Below are 22,989 nucleotides of genomic sequence, written 5' to 3' on the forward strand. Positions count from 1 at the left end.
AGCTGCGACACAGTTAGAAAGTACCAATATTTAATTGGCGTTTACATATTAAAAGTACATATTTACAATTTGAGGGAAACGGATATAAAGTTATTTGCCTACATTAATGAGGTTGTTTTGGTCAAGTGCCAAAGCAGCGCTAAGAACACAAGTCCCGCGGTTCGTGGGTCAGCAAGTTAACTCATGAAGAACCAGGCCACATTCTAATCGGGCTATTGGCATCCTGGGACCGGATTGCAGAAACTTTGCACCATTGCAAGTGAGAAGTTGCACTGTAATAGCACCCAGTGCCAAAAACGTTGGGGCCATGTTGGAAAACCATTGCCCTGCGGCAAGTGCAATTTTGCACTGTATTAGCAGAAGGTCGTGCATTTCCCTAGTGCAACAAACACATACTGTTTATGCATTTTTGCACCAGGGCAACCTTTGCGCTTGTGCTAATACCATGCTCTATTATCACCAGGGCAAACTTTGCCACGGTGCAAAAATGTATTGAAATAATAGGCTTTTGCCAAACGGTAAACTTTGCCTTAGCGGAACTTTGCACCTACACTTGTGCTAAATTTCTGTAATCTGTCCCCAGAAGTTCTCTCAGCACACACATGTGCGTGGGACCCTTTTTAGCTGGCAGAGAGGAGGCAGTAAAGGCAAACTGTGTGCTGTAATTCCCTATTCGTCATGCATGCATGCCCTGCTGTAATCGGATACCCTGGAAACATTGATTCGCATGACATCATCGTTCCATGCATTTCCATGCATGTAGATGTGCTTGCATAGCGCGTAATACTGATGTGCCAGACATGTTTTCATCTTCTTGTCATGGTGTGCAGCAAAATGGCTAATCCCCCACACTAACGTGAGATGGGGGTTTAGATTCTATTAAAGACAAGGAGGCGATTATTATGCATTCTAATCTTTACTCTGAAACCACAGCAGCAAAGAAAAAACTTTACAAACAAAAAAGTTTAAAACAGAACTAAACAGAGTTCAATGTCAATGCAAGGGGGAACTCCCCAATCCATCATGGAGGACAGGTCATGCCCTGCAGGAGGCCAATGAGCAGGGACCCTTCCTTATATAAGTCCATTACTCTAAACCCAACCCCTCTTTCTGTAGCTGTCTTGAACCAGACGTCCACTGCACAGATCAGATGATAAACGATGAAGGCAAATCCAGCGAAGCTCTCGTACCACGCACTCCATAACTTGAAGCTGTGAGCCACCCTCCTGCTCAAAATCTCAACTCGTAGCTGTAAAACAAGCAAGAATGGTGGGTGGATGGGAAGACCAACAAACCAAAGACTGTTCTTTCTTAAAACATCTGTGTACATGCGTGTCATAACTGTCATATCATATCATACCCAGGGTGGGTGGGTGGGTGGGATAATAATCGCCTCCTTGTCTTTAATAGAATCTAAACCCCCATCTCACGTTAGTGTGGGGGATTAGCCATTCTATGACAAGAGGCTCATATTATGCAAGTTCAAAGCCCTTGCATCTTACTAGCACAACATCATCAATACCATAGACAATATAATAAAATAATAGGAGAAGAAAATTATTTAAATACTTTCATTAGATCAACCAACTGGCCACCAGAGAATTGCCCGACTAGGCTGCTTTAATAACTGTCATATAAGGCATAGCCAAATCCCCTGCAGACCAACAACTGAAAGATGTGCCAATTCCAGCTTTCCTTACAGGTCACCAAACCCAACTGGTTAAAAGAGGGGAAACACTGAACCAAGTTTTCTACACTAGTAGGATGGGCCATCTCATGCGTTAAAGGAAGATATCGCATAAAAGACAGGGCATGTTACATAACTACACTGGGGAACAAGTGGGAAGACAAACCTTCATAAAAAGGTAAAATGGGAGTAAAAAGGTCATTTATTAATCTGTAATAGGACAACCCATCCTGAGCGGAGATGAAAGCAATAGACTTAACCCACAATTGTCTACAGACATATGAATAATAAAGAAGGTATGTCTTCTGGAGGCGGAAGCAGAATGGAAGAGCAGGCCCCACCTGACCGCTAACATGCCAAATTACCCAAAACGGAGACCAACAGACCACCCAAGCTATTGCAGAAGGACTTTGCTACCATGACAAAGGCAGATATTTACAACCTGACCTATAAGAGACCAAACTTGGCAAATAGAAAAATGTATCTTATATCCAACCACTACCATTATAGTGAAATCTGAACCCCTTTGCAGATGTGCCCGATGCTTGATCTTGTACCCTCCTCCATGGTATGACTCCCCTAGAGGACCATAAACTAACCGAAGGAGGACCCTCTAAATTCCAAAAACTCAACAAGTACTCTAAACTGTAAAGAACTGATCCTTAAGCAGTTAAAATGAAGTCGCTCCCCGGAAGAGAACTATCCTCTACCTTATGCAATTTGAAGAACCTTGAAGCTCCCAGCACCCAGAGCTGGCACCTTATTGCAACCAACAATCTCCTGTGAAAACCTAATAGGTCTACCTGCCATGCAGGAGACTAGGCGACACAAGTCATTAACTAAATATATATATATATATATATATCCCAGCCCTCTGGGAAACGCACTGACAGACATTGATGGGAGATTAGTAGCGCTTCCAAACCCCTCTATCCCACCAAGGGAAATTGAACCTCCCCAAAGGAGGAGAACCCTTCCCCACTTATCTAAGGAAAACCTTGCACCCAAAAGAAGGCTACCACGAGGACCACGCTAAAGCCTCGCTTTACACCCTTAAAATAAATAAATACACTCTTGCACTTCCAAACAACCCCCTGACCATGAAATGGGCTCAAATGAACTTATGGAATTATCAGGCATTAGCGCAAAGGAAGTAACTGACGGGAGGGAAATGCTCAGTGCGAGTCTGCACTGGTCACGAGTCAGAATTCCTGTAAAGGAAAACAGAAACCATCGGGTATACTCCAAGAGGTGTAATATCCTGATGCAACCCTCCCCAAGGATGGCGGGAAGGGGAATGAGGGGGGAAGCACTCTGGGGTAATTATCATGCCCCGTAAATGAAAAGGTTGTGAAAACATATTGGGACCACTGCCCATCAGATCCTGAGGTCAGAGTCTCTGCGTGTTTTGTGAGGCTGAGCTGGCCACTAAGGTAATCAGGGAAGGAATATTAAGCACATTACCCATAGCAAAATAGCACTTGTATAGTGCTACGAACCCTCAGGTATACTAGTATTACTCATCACTACTACCACCAGTGTGGTGTGAGGTGTTTATTCAACGATTGCAGCGGGATAAACGACTGATTTATACCCTTCCAAGATAGGAACCTGCATCAGTAGGCTGATCACGGGTGTGAAGCCAGCACTCCATTCGCTGCACTGTAGAAAATATATGTACATAACAAAAGAGGCTAAACAACTCTCCTGAGTATATCGAAGCCTTGCTATACTCTTCTAGCAGAGGAGAAATTGTAACATGCTGCCAGACAGACAGCTGAACAATAGGCCAAGTTGTGGGAGGAAGCCCATGGGGCAGGCGCCAGAAGTTATTATTTGGCAACTCACCCACCTGAAATCAGCAAGTGTGTCCAAACATTTCATCCAAGCAGAATATGGTTGTCCAACGTGTCTTGCAACAAACTGAACAGTTACCCTCGAGTTGGCTTGTCTCCACCAATAGTTCAATAGTAAAAGAATGTCCAAATGGGACAAATAGTAAGGGAACACTTCCCCACTAAAGAGAGCGTCAAGCCCTGCAGACCTCAAAAGGGGCATAAAGTATAATTTTCTCCCCTCATGTCGAGAGAAAAACTCTCTGCAGCTTAATCAGCACGAGCATTGGGTGGAGCAATTGTTATTGGGGAAAGCAAAAACCTAAGGAAAGGACTGAGTTTTCCCAAATCTAACTAAGGTAAAGGGCAACAGAATTTTTACTAAGACGAAGGTTAACACCATAGTGATGGCTAGAGGGAAGGTACAACCCCCACATGAGTCTGTTATAACCACCTCCTCGCAGTCTTTTCTTTAAAGAACTTAATAAATAAATATAAAATATTGAAAATATTGAAAATATTTAAAATATCCAAAGAAGAGGGGTTACGCCCTCACAAGGGTCCGAACCCCCGGCCCTTATAGAAGGTGATACTTACTGAACTATCCAGGTTACTGACCATTCTGGAAACGCAAAAGTGCTCCAGTCAACACTTAAACATATAGTTTAGCAAAGAGTACACTGAGTAAGTGCACCTCAACTGCTAACCCCAGCAGGGCGTGGCAACCAGCAGTACACGAGGGAGTACCTCGCAATAGAAACCAGGCAAAGCCTGAAACCGAGCAGGATACGGCATGTTTACAGAAAAAATACAATGACAACTGCCATATGCAGCACTTAAACAAAACTGGCAACCTTAAGGGAGGGATACACTGAGCAAGTGCACCTCCAATTGCTTCGCCCGAGTAGGGCGTGACACTCAGCAGTACACGAGGGGGTACCTCGCATAAAAAAACTCAGGCAGAACCTGAATCGAGCAGGTTATTGCACACACCGGTAAAGGTAATTACCAAAGTCGCCGACTTTAAGGGAGGAAAACACTGAGTAAGTGCAGCTCAAACTGCTCACCCAAACAGGGTGTGGAACCAGCAGTACACAAGGGGTAACCTCGCATTAGAACTCAGGCAGAACCTGAAACCGAGCAGGATATGGCACACACCGGTTAAGGTAATTACCAAGTTGCCTACTTTAAGGGAGGAAAACACTGAGTAAGTGTATCTGAAACTGTACACCCAAGCAGGGTGTGGACCCAGCGTATACGAGGGGTCACCTCGCAGAAACCACATAGGCCACCTCGCCGCTGAGCAGGTGGCTGCACCTATCCAGGGAAGATACTGACATCTGCCAACAGCAGCCCTTAAACAAAAAACTCTGCCAGGTTTAAGGGAGGGGTGCACTGAGCATGTGAACCTCAAACTGCGCATCCCAGCAAGATGAGGCAACCATCAGTACACGAGGGCTAACCTCGAATTAGAACTGAAGCAGAACCTGAAACTGAACAGGCTATGGCAGCTACAGTGAAGGCAAATCCCCTATGCCCTGTGCAGTGTTTAATAAATAAATAAGTAAATAAATAAATAACAGCAGATTGGCATCGCATGAGGCTCTTCAGTAGGCTAACTAGTGTTAATATAAGCTGAAATATCAATTCAAACACAAAATAAAAATCAATTCTTAAATATATATATATCCACAAGTAAATACATATACATAAATATAAAAATATACACACATACATATGTGTATACCGCCAATGGGGGTATCGAACCCAGGGCCTTCTGCATGGTAAACCTGCAGAGTTCAAGTTCTATGTAGGGGCCATAGGACTCACAGATGACACCCGTTTGAAGAACACATTGTTCATGGCAGTGGGGCCTTCGTTCAGGGACATCGTGAGGGAATTACTCAATCTAGACACCACATCATACGGTGACTTGCACGGCAAGCTGTCAGAATATTTTGCCCCCACACTAACATTGATTATGAAAGGCACATCTTTCATACCATGAGACAGGAAAAAGGCAAATCCCTCGACAACTTCGTCATGCGACTATGCATCAAACTCAAATACTGTGAATTTCACTACTACTCCAACGAGGAGGCCCTAAGGTCTCAGACAATCGCGGGAGGTGCGTCCCAGCCCTTCAGGAAACAGCTACTGCAGATGCAGAGGTCACTGGAGGAGATCCTCACACTCAGCCGGATGGAGGTGGCCGTGGAGTCCCAGCTCGACAGTTTGGGCAAAATCATGATCCAACACCCATCGACAGACCCTGACGTCATAAACAAACTATCCGCCACGCCCAACCTGAGCGAGAAGAGCACGGAGGCCACGTGTTTCAGATGTGGCTATGAGTTTCCACACACGGGTGAATACCCCACAGTGGGGCAGCAATGAGCTGCCTGTGGAGGGATGGATCATTTCAGAGCCGTTTGCAAGAACGCACCGACCCCCATGCCCGGCAGACAAAGATTTCAAGAACGACGGAGGAGCTTGTGACTACGCCTGCCAGGCAACAAGCCAGAGAGTGACTTGAAGAGCCAACGGAGGGAGGACGGAGAATGCAGAAATGGATACACCCGAGAGGAAAGAGGGCCGTCAGAGGGATCCAGACGCAGCGGGAGGAGACTATTCGTTGGATATATAGAAATGAGATTGTCCGCAAGCAGCGAGTCCCCGTTGTCAGGCGAGGACCAACGGAAAAAAAGCTACGTATGGGCGCTTTACAATGACACTGCTGCCCAACACAGCCCTGTTCTCAAGCTGCAAGTAAATGAAACGCCACTAGAATTCCTAATTGATACAGGGGGGACGTCAACATCATCAGCAAGGAGGCGTACAACTCTCTCACTCAGCCCCCAAGGCTAAAGAAAGCAACAGTAGACATATAACCCTATGGGGCGACCACGCCACTACCCTTCAAGGGCACCATCACAGCCTGGTGCACACACAAGACGCATGTGATGAAGATCCTGCTACACGTACTAAAGACTGAGGCTAACAGTGGCTGCGTACTAAGCTTTAGGACTGCTGTCAACATGGGCCTAGTCCACATACTATACCTCACGCTCAACAAGGCAAAGTGCAAGTTTGGAAAGGGGTCGTTGAGGTTTTTCGGACACATATTCTCCGAAAAGGGGATGAAGCCAGATCCAGATAAGGTGGCAGCCCTCAACACAGCTCTACCTCCCAAAAAAACGTCAGAGCTCCGATCCTTCTTGGGTTTGGCGAGCTATTGCTCATGATACCTCAAAGACTACGCCACTGTCAGCAACCCTCTGAGGCTGCTCACCCGTAAGGACCAACCCTTTGTGCAGTGGTGGCTGGTGAGTTTGAAAGCTGGTGGGGCGTAAATTTTCCAGGGCGAATTTAGTAAAATGGAAAAATGGCCTACAAAATATGCAATTTACTGTCCAAAAAAACCACTGAAATATGAAAAAAGCATTCGGTTTTACATATTAATGGTGGTACACTATTCTTACGTGTGCAAGTGTGATGGTGTATTTTACAGCTTATATTGAGGATAGCTGGTACTATGGTGTATGCATAAAGAAATTCATAATATAGTCAGTAATGATGGAAAAATATGTTTGTCATTCTTTTACTGGCATTCACATGCGTTTATCCTCTTACTAAGGTGGGATTTTAGGCATTTTCTGAAAGGGGGAAACTAAGCTAAAATATTACTTTAGTTTTTAACCACTTAATTAATGCGACATTTGTCCTACCTCTAATGGCTGTCTGCCTCGCTGAGTTGCCATTGCTTCAGTTGCTCACACATGGAATGCACAGGTCTCACCTCGTTCTGGAGAATGGTCAGTGCAATGAACTCCTTCGCAGGCTATGGGAAATCCAAAATCCCGGAAGGTGCACTGTGGAGGTTGAAGCCCGATGTTTTTAGTTTCACAATTACCCTGGACTGGTTGGATTTGTTCATGTAAGGTGTTGCTGGTGGTCTGTAAAGAGAAAGCGAGAAACTGATATCAGAAAGGACAACATAGGCTCAGAGCAGTATTAAACTGGTTTTCACACATGAAGGAGAGAGAGCTAACTGCTTGTAACATTGAAGCTGCACCAGAATAATCATTAGTACAATGTGTGAAGAAAGTACCAGCAACTACCACCATGTGCCAGTCATCAGTTGCATAACGCTGCAATATATACATTTTTGTAATGTTTTCGCTCTGGGACTTTAAAAGTGCGCTTTGCGGAGCTCACATTGCAAAATTAATTTGCTACAGCCCTTCAGGCACCCGATTTATAAGCACTCTGCGTGTCCTTCGCTGAAGTCCTGTTAAAAACAGCATTGGCAAAGCCAATGAGATCCTGTTCAAACACAAGCATTGACAAAGCCAACATTTTGGCCTTGTGCATACGGTGTAAGCTTCTGCCAGGCACTGCTATTAGATCATGATATCCAGGAACTTGCACCATGTTGCTGCTTCTACAACAACGGGTAGTTAATTCTGCTACAGCTGTGCCTGGCAAGTGGCACTGTGCCTGGCAAGTGCAGCTGTGATACAGCTGAGGCTGGCAAGTGTAGCTGTGCTACAGCTGTCCCTGGCCAGTGCCACAACAAGGGAGGAAGGGGTGAAGGTAGACAGATCAAGTACAACACAAGGCATTGAGCCGAGTTCAAAGGGGAAGGTGGGTAAACAGCAAGAAGAAGCAGCACAGGCTGACAGTTAAATACCAGGGGTGCAGATAAGCAAGAAGGAGAAACGGCAAGTCAGAGAACTGGTTGTAGACCAGAGAGAAGAGGGGCAAGGAAGGGGGTAACAACGAACGTGGAGGACAGAAGGCAGAGAAGGGGGGAAATCAAGGAAAGCGGTGCAAAAGTCAGATCAATGGATGCAAGTAGGTGCAACATTGCACAGCCCAGGAGGCAAAGTATCAACCAGATGGTAAACAGCAGAAAGGGCAGTCAGCTAAGTAGGGTGAAGGGGTAGTAAAGCGCAGGGTTGGGAAAGACAGACAACGTGGGTCCAGTGATTTAGAAACAAACCCCTCAAATGTATTAGGGGGAACAGATTAAGATTAAGGCTGACTGGCATGGGCGGCCTTAGGGGGTCTAAGTGCAGCCTGTGCTCTAATCTCAAACTCGCCACTTAACTGAAGTGTGTGATCCTGGGCGATTTAGTTTATCTCACTGGCTGTACCTGCCAATATTGGGATGATGGGTTTGGGTTTTGGATTATGGGTGTGGGGATGCTGGATGCCAGTTATGGGTTTGGTGTTTTTGAGGTGGGAGGCAGGACATCATGTATGGGTCTACCTGTGCTTCGAGAGTTCTGGAGGCAAGATATGGGTATTTGCTGATTCTGCTCGTGTCTGGCTCGACTTTACCAGCACATTTTCTGCACCTCTAACAAAGTAACAATAATATTTGTGGGCAATCTTTTTTCACCTTAGATCACAGTATTTTGCAGACACTTGTGTAAAAACTCTTTGGCTTTCCTAATTTGCTGAAAGGTGAACAAGTTGGATTCTTCCCCTGGGCAGCGTTACAGGGCTCTGCGTGCTCTCACCAGAAGGCCTCGTTATATCTTGGGGGTGCATTCATTTGATGAGCTTACTGTGATTTATAGGGCCTGGGGGCTCACAAATGTGCATGCAGCTCCACCCCCGCGTGTTCACGGACTTTAGGAACTTCTTTTTTAATTTTACTTGAAGAAAGAGGTTGACAGTCATTTCAACATGGACGCTGGCTACCTCGAGGAAGGCAGCAGGAAGAAAACAACATGGGCAGCAGGAAGAAAACAACATTGATACGTTAGGTCGAGGCTGCCCTATGAGTTTTACCATAGAGTAGGGTGGCCATATCGTAGAGCTAGTTCAACTTCACAGGGGTATAACCTATTATTGCAAAACCTCTAACAAGGTGCTATGGGCTGCTTCCAAAGGGGTTGACCCCGAATTTTTGAATGGGGCTATCACTGCATACATTTAGTACATGCATATAGTCAATGGAACAGGCTTTCAGCTAGGTAATGAGAATTTGAACTCGTGGGAAAGTGAGGTGAAAGTTAGAGACAACATTCTGGGCCTGATTCATGGAAGTGTTTTATAATGGTGCAATCCCATAGGAAAACATTCCATGAATCAGGCCCTCTGTGTTATACATGTGCCATTGCAGTCAGAAAATGGCAATAAATCCATTCCCATCCTTTTTTGGAGCAGTTAATCAATTTCCGCCATGTTTACCACACAGCTAAATTAAAAGTCAAGCTTTAGAGTGGAGCATGGTGCTGGAGGTAAATCCTCCACTGGCAGATTTACCATGCACGGCATTACTGCCTGCATTACTGCCTGGGGTAAATACACCAAATCCCCAGTGGAGTCCTATTGACTCAAAAAAAGGGGATTACCACTGCCACGCTGCCAATAGTAATCCGGCGGTAAAACGAACAGACTGGATGGAAAAATGTAACAGAGTTTCCGGTACTTCCACAGTATTACCGCCAAACTCACAGTGAGGCCCAATGTACCGTTGATGGCATTTCAGTCAGTGAGAAAACAGGCTCACAGGGTGGCATTGCAGTACAATAATTACAGTTTATGTGACAGATTCATGTTTCATTCCAAAATCATGCATTTTGGGAAAACACCCAAATAACACAACATTGAAATACTGGTGGGGTTTGAGGAAGTAAAGGGCGTACACTCGATTCAGAAATGTTTATCAAACAACTCTGCTCGAGGTACTGCAGATACAGGTAACAGCATCAACGCCACTGGCCTGCAGCTCCCCAGATGACTGGCAACCCCTAACATCAAGGATACGTGGGCTGACGGCGACCTCACTGAACTGACGGTGGCAGGTTTGGCCCTCCTTTGATGTATGCGGACCAGGTTTGGTTCAGTGCAGATTAGAAAGCACTTTTGGAAAGCCGGGCGCACTCGCGCAGGCTACTCCGACAGCGTTGCGGGGCCAATAGATGAATGAGATGCTGATCTTTCGGCCCAGAAATGTTATCAAAACTTTGCTCACACTCGCGAAGGCAGGATTTGCAAATCAGATTACATTTGACTCAAATGCCCTCCGCTGGTCCCCTTTAGAAAAAGGTCAGGGTAGATTGCTTTCCCCCTAGAAACATTACACACGCACCGCAGTCACTGATGCTTCTGGACTCAATCACGTGTAAGTGATTCTGAAAAAACGGATGCAAACCAACAACATCTAAAAAAAAAAATAACTCTGATCGCTTAGAACAATTTTGCTTTTGGATGGAAAACAAAAACGCCCAGACTCCTTCCTCAAACTTCCCCCCTCCCTCTGCTTTTGGTAAGCGCGGCATTTGGTCTTTCGATGCGGCAGAGGACGGAGACTTGGGCTGAATTGGCCCGGCGTGGCCCAAGGCACAGCAGTGCACATGGACCGGCCTGGCACTGGCATGATCACGGTACGCAAGGCCCAGAGCAGCCAGGCGTGTGCTGCTGGTGCACTCAAAATGTATAGTGCAGCAGCAGCAGCGCATGCCTGCGGCTGCCCTGGGGCGTCCCTTGCGTACCTTGGGCCACGGTACGGCAGTGCACGGCCTGGCCCTGGGCCTACTTTGTCTACCCCCAGTCGGACCAAGGGTAGACCCAAGGCAGTCAGCTCGGCAGCAACACTGAAGGACGTGTAGGCCCTGGCCTACACCTCGTTCAGTGTTGACTGGCCTGCCGCCTGGGCCGTGGTGGACCACATAGTTTGGGCCCGGGGAGGGGACTGTGTGTAACACTCCCGAGTCCCTGGGCCCAAACAGAAGAAAACTTAAGAATTTCGGGAGAACTTACCGCGGCGCCACTGGTGCAGCAGCACTAGTCGTGTGTCGTCCACCGAAGAGAAACGGACGTGTGAAGGCGGCGCAGGCGCACGCACACACCCTGCGCCGCCAATCATAGATACAGTAATGTCATTGGCTGTTTGCCAGCCAATGACATTACTGTATCCATGGCAGGGGAGGGAGGAGGGAATCCTAATAAGTGCGCTGTTTGCGCACATTTTTGACTGGCGGGGCCACCCCTGAAGCGCCCCGCCAGGCTTCCAATTAAAGAGGCTACGTAGAGTGCGTGTAGCTATGAGCTCCACGCACTCTACTATTGAAAAAGATTTACTAAATTGGGTCGCGCCCCGCTGTGAAAGCCGGGCCGGCCTATACAATATTGTTTCCTTGCCACAGCGCCCCCGCGCTGTTGACAAAGGAAATGCAGCACAACAAGCTAAAAGAGATTCAATCAGAGAAGTTCTCTGATTGAATCTCTTTTAGCTTCTCTCTTTTTTTTCTGGGGGGGCGGCACCCGGCCGCCCCATGATAGCAGCCGCCACTGCCTTTGTGTGGTCCAGTAACTGCCAAAGAGCGTTCAAGACCATCTGCAACAACATCGCGAGAGCAGAGGACATGGCATACTTCGATGCAGGAAGAGAGACCGAGGTGATTGTGGATGCCAGTCCCGTGGGACTGGGACCAATCTTGACACAAAGAGACCCGACTGACCTGGGCAACATCTTCATCGTGGCCTACGACAGCAGGAGCCTCACCACCACAGAACAGGCGTACTCCTAGGCAGAAAAAGAAAGCCTAGCAGTGTTGTGGGCCTGTGAATACTTTCATCTATTCCTGTACGGTAAGGCATTCACAGTCATAACTGACCACCAAGCCTTGCTGACGATTTATGGGGACCCCAAAGCAAAGATGCCTCCCAGAATGGCAAGATGGGGGCTGCGCCTTTAGGACTACAAATTTGACATCAAACATCGACCATGCAAGGAAGACAATCCGGCGGACTACCTGTCCCGCCGCCCCACCGGCCCAGCTGTTTTCTCCGCCATCCATAGCTGATGCATATATCAACTAAGTGGTCCACCACTTACAGCCACTCCCAGTAGAATGGACCGATCTCATCATCCAGGCAGAACAGGACTCGGCCCTTCACATAGTCAGATACTGCATACAATCACAAAGAAGAGCTCACCTCAAACAACAAGCCAAACAGGAGAGTGAATCCATACAGGATGGCATCCAATGTTTAGACCTGGTCAAAGATGAACTGTCCATAATAGATGACCATGTCGTCCTGAAGGGTTGTAAAGTGGTGATCCCTGAAGCGCTACGTGAGAAAACAGTCCGGCTGGCGCATGAAGGCCACCGGGGGGTGGTATCCATGAAGCGCCTATTACGACAAAAAGTATGGTTCCCGAGGCTAGGTGCCATAGTAGAGGAAGTGGAAGGAGGGTGCCAGACGTGCGCACAAGTAGCCCCACCACCACACCCAAATCCGCTGCTGATGTCACCCCTTTCAGAACACGTGTGAGATGAACTAGCAGTGGACTTCTTCGGCCCGGTCCGCAGTGGTGCATACGTCCTAGTGCTGATCGATGAACATTCTCATTTTCCGGAAGCTCAGCTGGTCGAGAGCATGGCCGCCACACGCGTGATCCTGGTGCTGGATCGCATGCTGTCAACATACGGAGTCCCGAGAGTCATAAAGTCGGACAATGGCCCGCCTTTCATCAGCCAGGATTTTCAGAACTTCCCAAATATATGGGCTTTCAACACAAGAAAATAACACCAAGATGGCCTCAAGCCAACGGCATCGTAGAGAGGTTCATGGCTAATATCAAGAGGACCCTACAGATAGCCACCATTCTTAACAAGCCGTTCGAGCAGGTCGTGTACCAACTGCTGAGAAAATACTGACACACCCACAAAGCACCAAAGGGGTGTGCCCGGGGGATCTGATGTTCAGGAGACAATGTCAGGACAAGGCTACCAGAAGGTCCAAACCTCGCACCGCCAACCTCACTAGATCAATAAGCGAAAGACAAGGATGTCGAGGAAAAGAGCAAGATGAAAGAGAGAGCGGACGCTCAGAGGCGGGCCCACGGAACCTGGGGATCAGGTGCTAATACGTCAACCGAGGAGCAGAAAGGAAGATGCCACATTTGAACCAGAACACCCGACGGTGACACAAAGGAAGGGCACTATGGTCGCGGCTCAAGGGAAGAGACACTTGCCAGTTACGAGAAATGTGTCACACTTCAAGAAGGTGGCGATGTGGCCACAGCCAGAGAGGGAACGCATCGAGGACAATTGCGGACGAGAGATGGTCAGACGCACCCTACATAGGTGGCGAGGAATCATCAGACAAAGAAGGAGGGCGGGGAGGTGAGCCGCCACCCCCGCCGACACCTCGCATCTCAGTGAGACCACAGAGAAGCTATATGAAACCCCATAGACTGATCGAGGAGATGGAGTAAGGAACAATGAGTGATTCATTGTTTAAAAAAGGGGGAGATGTCATGGTGTGCAGCAAACACCTGACAGCCCCACCACATCATTTGTGAAGTAGGGCCGCCGTTGCAGTCTATCCATGAGGGGAAGTGACGTTGGGGTTACGGAGGCGGGTGTTGAAGGAAAAAGGCAGTTCCAGAGGAAAAGTTATTAAAGGCAGACGTAGGAACCAGCTCCCAGTGTCTACGCCTTCTGTGTGTGTGTGTGTGTGTGTGTGTGTGTGTGTGTGTGTGTGTGTGGCCTGTGAGACACGGGTGGGAGCGTGACACTGTAAGATGCAGTGTGGCAGGGGTGCCAACTGCTGACCTCACACTCCTCCTCCCCCTCACAATGTATGGAGAACAGCTAGCCCTGCTCGCCGGCTCTCTCCCAGCTGGATGGATGGAGAGTGGGAGAGCAGTGGCCACTGCCATGTATGTCATGTACAGCCAGGGCTTCTAAAAGGACATGGTCAAGGTTGAAATGAGGCCACCTTCTCCTGGATGCTAAGGGACGATGACAGGCGTGGCCTCTTTATCTGTCCAAGTGAGTTTTATGTGTACACCTTGGCAGATTTTACACACGTATTGTGAGGGTACAGTAGTAAACACCGAAAATGTACATCTCTTAAAAAAATGTATTTCCCCCACAATGTTCACAATCCTTGAAGATGAAATGTTGAATCTCGACTGCTCCTACCTTTACCTTCCTTAGCATACATCTCACAGGAGCTGTGAAGAGTATGGTAGATGAAGAAGTACAAAAGGTAGAAGGCATCAGAAATAAAACACTGCTAGATCTGTGAAGCAAAGCCCACAGATACAAAAAAAACAGCAAAACGCAGAATACGAATAAAGCCAAAACATTTCACAGCCCAAGAAAACTCCCGCACACAACGTGCAGTGAAGACTCTGAAGACGCTGCTGTGGGTGGAGCCTAAACCCAAACACCTTATTGGTTAGGGGCGAAAAAAACAAAATGAGGTCGACGAACTATAAGTTAAATCCATCCATTTGTATTTGTCTTTTAAATGGACTCTTTAATGGAAAAGGTTTTTCCAAAATAACGGCTTGTGACATTAATGTTTACTGGGGTTCACAGCCTGATGACTCGAGCATGCATGTCTCTGAAAGAGCCAGAAAGCAGCTTGGCAAAGCACTGACTCACCCGGATGTTGGCAGTGGCTCTGTACTTGAACGTATTCATAGTAGTCTTATATTTACCATTTTATAGCGCCACGAACCCTCAGGTATCTGAGGGCTGCTAATATTACCCACGGTGTGTGGTGCTCATTTATCGAGCTCGTAAGGATGAAAGGCTGAGTTTGGGCCTTCCGGGATTCGAACCTGTGTCAGCAGGCTCCGCACAGAGGTCTAAACAACTCGCTGTGCTATCAGACCAGCTTTACCTTGTGATTTACGCATTCCGTCTTATTTCGGTTGTCAATATTATTTAGTTTGTTAGGCAGGTCCCTATTTATATGTGTTTTATTTGTATTATTTTCATATGTAGTCATGTTCTTATACGTTTTACCAATTGAAAACTAAAAATAACTCTTTGGGAAAAAAGGTTACTGTAGAAAGATTTTTGAGAGGCACCCGCCAAGAGCTATGCTGAGCAGTAGCAGCTCTTTTAACATGAGCCGGGCCTCACATTTTTAAACATGAGGTTTATATTGAACCTGTCACAGTTTGGGTCCACTTTGACCACAACCTATTAATCATTAGGACGGGTTTCCAAATACCAGTCACTAAATGTGGATCTAACTCTACCAGTTTACACAAAGTTAGGTCCCCTAGGTAGGTGTCTATGGAGGAATGTTTGGCCATTACCAGCTTCCGAATGATTCCATCTTAGCACAACACTTCTCAATGGTGTCCAGCCAAAGGATCGAAAAAAAAGGATCGAATGCCCTTTTTTCGAAACCAAAAGGACTGAAAAAAAGGGTTGTATGCCTTTTTATTTATTTATTAGTTTAGTGTGCAAAAAAAAGTTTTTTAAAAAAAAGAAAACAGGGGGGTAGAGGGGAACCCCCCGCTTAAAAAAAATAAAAAAATAAAAAAATTCGACCCGTTTTTTCGGTCCTTTTGGTGTCGAAAAAAAGGCATTCGATCCTTTTGTTTTGTGGGGGAGGGGGGGGGGTTTACATGGCCGCTTATTGTTCAATATGTCCCTAGCCACTCCAAAGTCTCTGAACATTAGCTCAGAGCCAAGAGCATCCTCCCCCTTTTTCGATATCCTGATGCAATCAATGATCTGTTTCCTGGTTACAAAATGGCACCCGCTTACAGAATGTAACCCCTCAGCTGGTGGCGCTTTGAGGTCAGTTTGTGGTCTCTATGCATAAATATTAACCTGGTTGGAAAGGACCTGTTAAATTTGTAAAGGGGGATTAACATTCTGGGCCACCCCGTTGGACAAAGCAGAATAATGTAAAGACCCACTGGGAGCAGGGCCAACTACAGGGTGACCTTTTGGTCCTGTGGGTCTGGCTCTGCTCCCTTCACCGTTCCCAATATCTCACTGGCTTGATTTTGGGGCGTCTATCTGAGTTTCCCTCCTAGAAGGTTCAGAAGTTCTCAAATCATTTCAGTTGTTCAGAGTCCTCTTCTCTCAGACCTGGGTGGTTGCTAATATCCCTGCGTCTGATCCCTTGCCAGCAGTTTCGATTAGGGATACGAGCAGTTGCTTTATTTGCAAAAGTTCAGCCAGAACTGTGCTACAACTACAACAGCACTCCCTTGGTCCTAGGCCCTCCTCCCCTTTCTGCTCGGGGGTCCTAGGAGACGTTACCTTGGAATGCATTACTTGTTCCTATAAGGTGGGCCACACTCCCCCCAAGGTTACAACCCTTTCCAGTGACAGGTGGCCTGGGGGGTTGATTAATAAGCTCACCCAAGTACATTTTGAGAGGTGACAAACCCACCTCACCTCTTGATGACAAGATGCATTGGCCATCCCCATAATCTGCTATGAGGAGGGGGGCACCGGGTGATTCACTCTGACTAGGGCCTGGGGTGTTGAGGGAGATGAGGGCAGAAGTTGGAGCTGGAACAGCCAAGTCTAGAGCAACCAGGACAGGAGCACTAAAAGGACTCCTAGTGGCGTGTGTTGGAACGATTGAGACGGATGGGCTTGTGGAAAGGCCCGTTCATCAGTAGGCCAGCCCCCCACACGCCCCACAGGCACTCCAGAACATTCAGTGACCGAGTTAGCAGAAAAAGGACAAAATAGGGGAATAGGTGCTTCGGTGGTCATTGGGATGTCAATATAAGTTGTGGACGCCATAGGTACAATTAATGCAGTAGAAGTAATGAGTGCTGCCTCCCGTTGGAACCAAGGTACCTGGGAGGACCGAGGCAGTTGGATAAGTGGGTTGCTTTTTCCTCTTCAGTGCCAGTAATTTACGTTTGTGTCCCAGTCCAGGCCCGGGGCACAATCCAAGTGCAGGGCCAAATACAGGAGCAGGGAAAGGTGAGTGTGCCTCCACAGATTCTCGGGCAAATAAGCAGGGGCGGTGCCAGGCATGGGCTTGGGAGAGCTAAACCTCCCCTCCCCACGTTAACACAGCAGGCACCACTCATGTTGAAGCTAACAGCTTAACTGTTGGCTCAGCTTTTGCATGGCCCATGCTTTCAATAATTACCATTAACAAAAAAAAGATTGTATTTGTGTGCATGCAGGGATGTTATGTATTGTTGGGATGGAAATTAACCTATATCCCACCCCCGTAGGCGCTTCCAAATAAAGTGAACACCTTATGAGGTGATATAATATACAAGGGGGGAGCAATTCGCGTTATCATGCAACATGTAAGGGCCCTGCAGTGCATAGAAGTAGATGCATGGCATTAGAAAACGCTCATAGCCCTCGACTCAATTTCGTATTAGGCCCAGAAGGGATAAGCTGCAGGCTCGCGCTGTTCACATTCTTGGTTCACAAGGCCCAATTTCTGTATAATACACTGGCTTTGCAAGAGCTCTGTTCCCACGGAAGTCCACTTCCCCCTCATCCCTTCAGTATTGCGAATATTTAGTATCGTTCAACGGAATGTGCCCTGCAAGAGCGTGAGACAACACCAGGCTCCGCGCTGCGTCCATTTATCTCAACTAAACTGTCATTAGGCCTCTAACCTCCACCAAGCCTGCTCGGAGAAAGCCACACACCACTGACTCAACCCCCACACCTTTGCATTTGTTGATAAGCATGCAACCCCCAGGTCCCAACCCCATCAAGTGTCCACTGAAGATCTAAGCATGCACGGCTGTATTTCTTCCTAGCAGCAACACATATCCCCTGTAACACAAGGAATAAATGAAAGATCAAACCCCCGGGTGGAGCCCTTGAGTGTGGGAACTGTGGTATCAATAAAACCCTGAACGTGTGGGTCAGCATGACTGTATTTTAACACCCTTCCCCTTGGCACCATTTCCTGTGCCACCCAGGTGCCTGCCACAATCAGTTAATATTCAGGCTTAGCATGTAGTTTAGATAGAAACAATGTATTAATGTGCGACCCGACCTTCACCACGAGGATGAGCCCAGCTGACCCACGTGGATCCAGATCAACGGGGAAGAACTAACCAATTACTGCCTGGCATCCCCTATGGAGTAGGCTCATGTGTAGGGTGCCTCCAATCAGTGGCACCCATTTTGTACCATATGTAGGACGCGTTTGAGGTTTTTAAACCCATGTTTGTTACTGTAAGAGTTAGAGCGCTCTCAAGCAGCAGAGTCCTTTGCTGATATTTGTATTCTGTACAATTAACCCTGGTTATCCTTGCAATGCTATCTCCTGGCCTATTTCCCTAGCGGGTTGTATGTATCCTGGAGTGTGCGTAAAAAGGGACTTGCCTTCCTTTGTTGACCCCTATGACGTGATTCCATTACTCCCATACTTGCAGAGGTATCCAGGTGGCATCTCCAGAAGAGGCGTGCCCACCTACGGTGACCAGTCCCCTCAACGCATACGCAGAAGTGGCCCTTGCGGGTGCCATCTTTGCCGAATTCCCACCTGCTCATTGAAGCAGAGTATGGCCCCAGGGAGAGGCACAGGCCTGTTGTGGATTCCCTGTGAACGAAGGCTTTCAGAAGACAGCGAACCCGTGAGTATAGCCTGCAAGGAATAACAATGTTCGAATAGGGACGTAGAGTAGTGTGAAACGGGTGAACATGCAGTGAATGAAAGTGAAAGCATAGTTTGACTTGGTGATTGTAAAAGTACATTTTGGCAATTTTTTACTTTTTAAGATATATTGAGGATAAGGAAACAGGAATACGAGAGCCTCCCCGAGTGAGGCGAAAGGGTGGTGCCACAGTGCATTGTCGACCAGTGCGGGAGATAAATACAAGAAATTTAAGGAAAAGTAGTGGTTGTAGTTTTAGCTTGTTATTTTAGTTTATTTTGTTAGTGTATTTTTTTTTATATGTAGGGAGGAAGCCCAGGAGGGGCGTGTATGGTGTGTGCATGTGTGGTCGCATTAGAGGAGTGTGAATAGAACGAAAGAAAATGCTCTTGGGGGGAAAAAGTGAAACTGATGTGTTTTTTTGTTATTAAACGTTTTTTGACAGTATTGACTAACAGAACACACTAACACTGGACAACCTTTATTTTTGACGGTAGTTGAAGGGCAACCGAACAAGTACACTCCTGACACAACACTGACTAGGTACAGTCATGGGGACAGACACGTCCCTAGATCATATAGGTAAAGCCCTACCCTTGTACTGTGAAAAAATCAAGAAGTACCACAATCAATGGGTGACCGAGACTAAAGGAGAAGGAATGCCCGACTCCTGGCCAGAGTGCAGGTCTTTTGACGAATGCGCTTTGGACCATATGGCCACATACTTAACTGCAAGGTATAAGGGGAGACAATTACAGAAAAGAAGGGAGATACTGGACCTCTGGAGAATGTTCGAGGAAACAGAGGCCCCCCGAAAGGGATGGGGCAACATCAGACAATGGGAAGAACACAAGTACAGAGGAGACTGGGAAGACAGGGGAGAAGAAAAAAGTGATTTACCTGCTCGCTCGTCGACCAGCAGAACGATACACTAATCCGACCTATGTGTCGGGGGAACGATGATGGCTGGTCCTAGCATGGCCCCACTCCTGCCGTATATTGCACCCCCTGAGGTGTCCACTCATACAGGGATAAGCGCAAGAGATCTTGAAGTGGCACTGGCCACTACACGTTCATAATTAGCTAGGTTAGAGTCATCTTGTGAAACAGCACAGGCGGCAGAAGGTCCGATGTTGCCCCCCAGGAGCGCCTCCCCAGCCTCCCGGGATAAATGGAAGTCGGGTGGCTTCCTGTTCAGAATTGACAGTGCCCCCATAAGAGCCACTCGTGTAGAGTGGGAGGGGGAAACAGACAGCCTGGGCTATGAGAATGTGGGGTCCCGATGTGGAGTATTGGAGTGATTTTGATGAGACAGAAGGAGCAGGGGGAGGGGCCGAGCAAACACCCACGACCACACAGAGTAGAAAGCCTGTGGGACGGAAGGTTAAGGGAACGGTTTGGTATGATAGCACTGGCAAAGAAAAAAGGAAGTGTTGTCAAAAGTAGGAAAGGAAGGATGAAATTACAAATGTCCTTAATACATACAGGTGCCGGATGTCCCCATTATGACCCCTGGGCATAAATGGACAAAAACAATCTCCTCAAAGCACTCCCCCAACTAACACACTGCAGGCGTGCCCCCAGCCAGAGGGGACATTAAGACCTTGTTAGTTTCGGCAGTGGGAGATCAGGCAGAGACAGTGTGGATTAAAGCGGGGTACCCGGGAGTAACGTTAAGCAATGACACACATGATGGGGCATCGTTCAATAAGATCAGAGCCCGGGCATGGGATGCGCTGAGGCAGACATTCCTGGACACCCCCGATTTCCAAATCGATAATGCAATGCACCATGGGGGCTGAGGAAGACGCTGCGCTGTACATTCTTAGGGGTCAAAAGATGTGGAGAGCAGAAACGGGCAGCACCTGGAATCAATCAATGTCTTTGTTTTTACTTTATTGTGAAACAGGGATTGCCTAAGGAGGTGCAGAAGGCACTCGATAAGATAGCTAGGGTGGAAGCAAAGGGATGACACAAGATTCAAAGCATCATAGTGCACCATTATAGAAGGATCAAAGAGCGTGAAAAGGAAACTATTCAGTGAAGACAGACGGAGGAAGCGAAACAAGTTCAAAATAAACTAGTGAAAGTAGCGGTGGTATCAGCAGTACCGCCCCCAGAACAGATGGGAGAGGAAGGGTGCGCCTCAGTCGCAACACAGGCAAGAATGGCAGCGGTATTGGGCAGACAATGGACAAGGACAGTGGGGAGGAACACTTTTCTGGCCCCAGTGGCAAGGGGGGCCGCAAGGAGGACAAGGTGGGTTCCGAGGGCAGAACAGAGTAGGATTTGGTGGACCAGGACCATGGGTTGGTGGGCCAGGGCAGTGATGGTCGTGCGGGAGCACTTTTGACAGAATGGATACCCCGACCAAGGTAGCCCGCAAGGGCTCATTCAGAGGACGTCATTAATCCCACTTGAAATACATCAGGCATACACGCAGTTGCTTCCCCAAATCCCCTGCCGTTACCACCCACCACACCAGCAACAGACCGTGCAGCCACAACAACCCACCCCAACCAGCAAGCCTCGGGAAACATGGACCCCTTTGCCACTGCACCCAAAGGAGCAGCAGCAACATACCAGGGAGCCACAGTGGTAGAGGGGGAACTCCTTCTCATTCCCGGGGACAGACACCTACCCTGACTAGGACAGCCCACAGAGAGCACTTGCATGTCCAGTACTGTCAATGACCTTACATCCAGAAGAGTAATCACTGGTGGGAGCAGAGATAGGAAATAAGCAATTCATCTTTATGGCGGACTTAGGAGCGGAGAAGTCATGCATAAGTGAAGGTAACTTCCTGCTATCAGGAAAAACTCTCGGCATGCAGGGATTCTCTGGGGCTGTAGTAATGGTCCCATACGCAAAAGATGTAGGTGTCAAGGTGGGAGGGAAGGTTGTACGAGCACCCCTCCTCTACTCTGAGAGTTCCCCCATCAACTTACTGGGCAGGGACCTACTTAGCCAACTGAACATGACAATATCTTTCACAGACAGAGGGATTATCTGTGCCACGCTTGGCATGTTCTCCCTCTGAGCAATGCTACCAATACATGCTGTGGCCAGTGAGATGGTAGTGAGGGGCATACCTGTGAACCCAGACATGTTTGTTTATGGTATTCAAGTACTTGCCCGAGCTGTCCCCCAGATTACCAGGAAAGAATGGAGAGTACCTGCAGATTTTATTTTCCAACCTGTGGTGCTTCCAGAAGTGGTTGCAAGTACAATCTTGTCATTAGACCTGGAAGCCTTGCTTGTGTCTGCTAGAAGGATTGTAGTACTAGGAACTGACCCCCACGGGTGCCAATGGCATACAGTATTGTGTATTGACCCCAAAGTACCTCTGCGACAATTGACAGATGAGGAACTTTTTGAAGATAATAATGATGGAGAAATAATCCTTGAGATTTGTATACCTTGTGACATAATGGCGCAATACAGAAAAGTGCTGAGCCTCCTCTTAGCTATTGTAAGTGGGCTGTCCCCCTTCTGTGAAACTGATTTGCAGTATGTCCCAACACATTTGTGGACCACAAACCTCCATGATGTAGGTATGTTAAAGGAGGTGACACCAGTAAAGATAACACTCAAACCAGGAGCAATACTCCCGAGGGTTAAACAATATCCCCTGTCCAGAGAAGCAGAGGAGGGAATTCAGGAAACCCTGCAGGCCTTGTTACAGCAAGGGTTTATAGTTCCTTTTACATCACCCTGCAATACGGCTATCTACCCGATCAAAAAGGCAACAGGGGGCAGTTGGAGGATGATTCATGATTTAAGACCCCTCAATGACATTGTACAGAAAGAGTTTCCACTCGTTCCTAACCCGCCATCCATTTCATGCAGCATTCCTAAAGGCGCCACCCATTTCACGGTAGTAGACTTGAAGAATGCATTTTTCTCAGTGCCCTTCCATCTAGACTCACAGTACCTCACGGCATTCACCCTGGGAGGAAAGCGCTATGAACACCGTTGCTTGCCCCAGGGGTACAGTGAAAGCCCCAGTATTTTCAATAGGATACTGCATGAAGATCTAGGGAACATTCAGGTGCCCAGCACAATTATTCAATACGTAGACGACC

General features: G+C 47.5%; 1 long non-coding RNA gene across 1 annotated transcript; it reads right to left on the bottom strand.

Annotated features, from left to right (window-relative positions):
• Nucleotides 1-897: 897 nt before the first annotated feature.
• Nucleotides 898-7,470, bottom strand: LOC138566032 (uncharacterized). The gene is made up of 2 exons (XR_011301796.1): nt 7,251-7,470; nt 898-1,249 (listed from the first exon to the last, which is right to left on the bottom strand). It is a non-coding gene; the product is annotated as an uncharacterized lncRNA (long non-coding RNA).
• Nucleotides 7,471-22,989: the final 15,519 nt, after the last annotated feature.

This window comes from Ambystoma mexicanum, chromosome 2p (genome assembly GCF_040938575.1).
Source record: "Ambystoma mexicanum isolate Mex_15411 chromosome 2p, UKY_AmexF1_1, whole genome shotgun sequence".
In the NCBI taxonomy this organism is placed as follows: Eukaryota; Metazoa; Chordata; class Amphibia; order Caudata; family Ambystomatidae; genus Ambystoma; species Ambystoma mexicanum.